This window comes from Populus nigra, chromosome 15 (genome assembly GCF_951802175.1).
Source record: "Populus nigra chromosome 15, ddPopNigr1.1, whole genome shotgun sequence".
In the NCBI taxonomy this organism is placed as follows: Eukaryota; Viridiplantae; Streptophyta; class Magnoliopsida; order Malpighiales; family Salicaceae; genus Populus; species Populus nigra.
The window spans coordinates 10,319,388-10,324,670 of NC_084866.1; the positions used below are offsets into that span (position 1 = coordinate 10,319,388).

Genomic DNA, 5,283 nt, shown 5'->3' on the forward strand with positions numbered 1-5,283 from the left:
TGCAACGAATTAAGAAGACCAATCGAAGATGAAAACAACTCCAAGCCCCTGCAAGAAACGCAAAAATTAACCACACCAGAAACCAGGCAAGGAGATGGCAAGTGGGGCGTGTATTTAATGACCACTGGCTCCCAGCTAACCAATCTAAAAAAGGCTCGTTAAATCTTGCAAGGAAGCTCAATCTTATGCCAAGATGCACCACCAAATGACCATTGGCTCCCTGCTAAGCCCAACCAAGCCATCATTGCTAAGGCATTTCAATAATGAAACCGAATAAAACTGATGCAAAGTGAAACCCAGCTATAGAGAGTGAGAGATAGCCAACCAAGATATGAGAAAGAAAGAGAAGAAGTGTAAGAATACATTGGATTTTTTATATCTTTTATTTTTTATTTAAAAAAAAAACTAACTTAATTGATGTTTTATGGATGATAGGCGAGGATGGAAAAAGATTTATGGTTTGTATGTGAGGTTGGTTAATGGTTTGTTAGGTGTTAAAATATTTTGATGTATAATTTTTGGGTTAGTTTTTTTTTTAAAAAAAAGAATATAGATCTCAGAAATATTTGACTAAAAAGTATGGACATGTTTATATGTTTGGAATACATTGTATATAAAATACATGATTCAAAAATATATTTTTTGGATATAGAATTTAATTCTTTTTTTTTTTTTTGAATGTTGATATTGGAAACAATTTTTTTAGCTATTTGTTTACAAGTAATTTGTTGATGGTAATATTAATGGAGTATTTACTGAAAAAAAATCCAAGTTAATTTGATTAGAGGGCTTTGCTATGGATATTTTAAAGATTGTCAGGGGGGGAATTTGATATGCCAAGTGTTATTTTAATACCATTTCCTTTTAAAATTTTCCTTAATTAAATATATTTTTCTTAATTAGATACATATATTTTTTATATTAAATTGACTAGCTTATATTTAATTTTATTAATAATAACATAAATATTTTAAGAATTTTGCTAAGTATTTGTTTACTGCTATTTCCTTCTAAACTGAGAGGAATTGAATGAAAACTTTTATGGTGATCAAGTTGTAATTAGTGATATAATATTAATTATTTATTGTGATCCACTTTATAGAAATATTAGTTGAAGATATTTTTGGTGAGTTGTGAATTTTATTCTCTCTCACTTGTATCCATCTCTTTCTTAAAAAAAAAATTCATTGATTAATTAATAGAATGTCATTTGTTACAACTTGACTACCATAAAGTTTTTCAAAATGAAATATGCCAAAAAATCAATTTTCTTTTGTTAGATACATATATTTTCTATATTAAATTGACTAGCTAATATTTAACTTTAATTATTAATAATAAAAAAATGATTTATGGAAATTAATATACATGTATTTGATATGATTTAAACTTGGAGAATTTAATCTAGTACTAAAATAATTTAATATACTATTTCATTTGATAGTTATAATTTTATAAAGTTAAATTTATTATTTTATGTATTTGAATATATTATTTTTTAATACATGTTAATATGAATGTTTATACTAAAAAAATAAATATCTTATAATCAATTAACCAAAACTAAAATCGAAAAACAGCATGTAAGTGAAAACATTATTTACTAGAATAATGTTTTTATCATTTTTTCCTTTCGAATAAAATATGTTGAACTTGTTATTGAGGATGGTCATTTTATAAGGACTCAATGGTCATTATTTATTTATATAGGGACATATTGGTCTTTACATTTTAAAAATAAATAATTAAATGATTGTATTACCCTTAAAGTCAAATAAAAAATAACTTATATGGAAGAGTTTTTTTATTTTAATCATTTTCAATTACCATGCACAATAAAATTACTCCACTACCCTTTGAACCAAAATTTTTAAAACTATCATCGAGGGATTCATTGGACTTTTTACCTTGTATTTTTTTTTTGTAATGACCAATGTGAATGATGGTTAGTTTGGTCTTTTTTGTGTATTAAAAATAATTTTAAAAAAGCTATCACTTGAAAATTACGCACTAGTACATGTAAGGGAGGATAGTCGCGTTCAAATGGCATGTGTGTCCTCCTCTGTTAGCCAAAAATGATTGACCACCGTGACGTAGAACTACCGAGTGAAGGAGTTTCTAATGAGGTAACACATCCATGGTGGTTCGCAGCAGTTAGACGGTTATAGACTTTTTTTTCCCCTTCTCTTTTCTTTCTCATATTCTGGAGATTCGCATTGACCCAACCATATTTAAAAGGAGTCCTTCTATTTGTTTGTATTTCAATTATAGTTATCATGCTCTTTATTTATTTTAAATCTTTTTTTTTTTTGCATTTTTCTTTTCAGTCTCATCCATTGGTAAAATTCAAAGGTGTCCTCTTATTTTCTATTTATTTTAAACTATAGTTCTCATTTTTTTAATTACTCCTTTTTTATTTTAAGTATTTTTTCTATTCGATTCATCCTTGACATCGCAGGTTTACCATGCTAACTAGGATTGATTCGGGGCATTGAAATTATTTTAATTTTATTTTTATGTAATTTAATTTTCATGCTTACAAAAAAAATGCACCTCCTTTAATTTTATTCTTTTGTTCTTTTTGAAAAATAAAATTAAGTCAGCCAATGCTAGCGTGTTCAGGTTCTTGTATGCTAGTGCCTCTTTTTTTTTTGGGTTCATTGGTTTTGTTTTGTCTTTTTTTTTTTTTTTCTTTCTGATTTCATCTTTCGATTTTATTTTTCTGTTGATTTTTTGTTAGCTTTTTTAGTAAAATTTAAACAAATCTTTTGTATTTTTTATGGTGTTTTCTAATTAGAATATTATTTAATTTAGTGTATGGCCTATTTTATTTTATTTTTAAAAAAGTTGATGTGCTTTCAACCCCTTAAAATTAAAAAAATATTGTTTCATTTTTTTCTTTTTCTTTTCTAAGTTTTTTTTTCTTATTTGACTTGAGATATAAAACCCTCTTTTTGTTATCAAACTTTTTTTAAAAAACAAAAATAGAGTTTTTTGTATAATTTCAAGTCCACACACCATCCTTATTGTTTTTTGGAAAAAAGAAAATTACGTGTTTAGATGAAAATTATCCTTTAAAATTAAGAAAAAAAAAACAATTCTAAAATCTAATGGGGTTTAGGACTTGGATCTTAGGTTTATCATGTTAATTCCATTTTAATTTTTCTCTTTTTTCATTTGAATTTTTTTAATTTTTAATTTTTCCCATCAACCCTTTTTTTGTTTGTTTGTTATAAAAAAAAGGTTTATAAGCTATCATAATCTCATATTCGATATCCCTTTTTTAAAAGAAAAATTTTTCAGGTTTTTTGTGGTCATATTCTTTTAATTTGATCCATTTATTATTATTGACTATTTTTTATTGTCTCATTAAAATAAAAATAACTTATTTGACCTAGTTAGATCTATAATTCAAATTACAAAAGTTTTTTTTCTTTTAAAAAAATATAGTTTTAGTACCTGAAAATTATTAAAAAAAACCTGATGACATAGACGGATCCACAACTAATTAATTTAGATATTGTTTAAGTGTCATGGTATAATAGCAAATTGGTTTGCATTCCTAGTGAGCATATTTTTGTTTTTCATCGAATACAAATATCACATTCTTAACGATCACATTTTAAGAGCATATTTAAGTATATGTACATCTTCAGTGGGTTAAGCTATATTTTCATTTCTTTTCTTTTTGTTTTTTTTATTAATTTAATTTTAAATTTCATATTATAGGGCGGACACGTATTCTCACAAGTTTTATCGGTTATTCAATGGAAGTCAAAACATAGTTGGACTTTACCCCATATAATAATGGATATGCATTATTCATTACAAGTTTTATCGGCTATCTTTCTTGCTCCTGAGCAATACAGTTTCTGGCAGCAAGGGAAAAAAAAACGGAATGAAGTGGGGGCCTTTGTTAGTTTCCAACCACGTCAAACATTAATTGTTGTTTTACAAGAGACATTAAGTAGGGCTGACCTCCAGCTGAGTTTCATAAGTTTCAATGAGAAGTTGAGCATATTCTTCGAGGAGTATATAGCTTGCTGCTATTGTAGCCGTCCAAGAAATAATTGTTGAGGTAGTCGTTATGACCCATATCAGACACGTAGATGCATTGGCTTAAGTACTTCCTAGCAACTTCCTCGCTTCCCAAGATCTTGGCAATTCGTGAAACCGTGATATTGTGATTATATAACTGAATATTCATGGTATATAGTTCTCCCTTCACATACACAAAAGAATCATATGAAAAGTTAGCGTTGCCAAAGCATACAAGATTACGAAAAATTCATACGGAATAATACAAGGTTTTAGTTATGAGAGGCATATGATCAGTAATCACCGCAAGAGAGCCAGTTATATCAAGGATGCCAGCTCCATTAGATCCATAATTTACACCATCTAGAAAATTAGTGCAACCTCCGACACCAAAGTCCGAAATGTAACTGTCGAAACCTAATTATTCAGCTAAAACAAAAAAATAATAATAATATTAAAATTGGTTAAGACAAGTCATCTTTCAGCAACAAAAACATTAACACCAGACTTGGCAAGATTTCTAATCGTAATTTAATACTACGGTCACAACTATCTAGTGAGAACATATTTATTTTCCATTAAAGAAAACTAACACACTATATTTTGTATTATAAGAGAGGAGAGAAAACTGCAGACCAATGGTGTCAGCTATGTTGAGACCGTTGCTGCACCTTCCTGAAGCCCCAGTATCAAAGTCTATCCCATAAGGAAGGTAATTAACTTTAGCTGCTTTGTCAAGGTAGTTTTTGTTTCCGTTATCAAAGAGAGAATCTCCAAAGACGAAGTAGCAAGGAACTTGAGGTACAGCCTTTCCATAAGTCCAGTGTTGCCAGTTTGACACCAGCAACACCACAGACAACACCCACAATGCCTTGAGCCCACTTTCCATTGACAAATAAAATGAAAGAAGGAAACAAAAACAGCAAATATAGAAAGAAGGAAGAAGTGCGTAGCTAGGGAAGATCGAGTGCTTTAAAGTAGAACGAACCACGCCTATTTATAGAATGGAGACCTAGCTATCCAGTGCATCTTGTAAGCGTGTTCTGTTGTAAGCCACCTATTTTTTTCAATCTAATTAGTTTACAATGTAACAGTAAGTATCCTTAAATCTTGTCACTTGTAGTATTTCTTAGAATTGTGAGGTTTTTAGGAGTTTCCTTTCTCCTTCTAACATTCCATACATTCTCTTGATGTCAAATGAGTACTTTTTATTCTCTCTACTCACTTTTATCATTTTTGCTTCTT

General features: G+C 28.6%; 1 pseudogene; it reads right to left on the bottom strand.

Annotated features, from left to right (window-relative positions):
* Positions 1-3,818: 3,818 nt before the first annotated feature.
* Positions 3,819-4,998, bottom strand: LOC133674707 (GDSL esterase/lipase At1g29660-like; annotated as a pseudogene).
* Between the last annotated feature and the right edge of the window lie 285 nt (positions 4,999-5,283).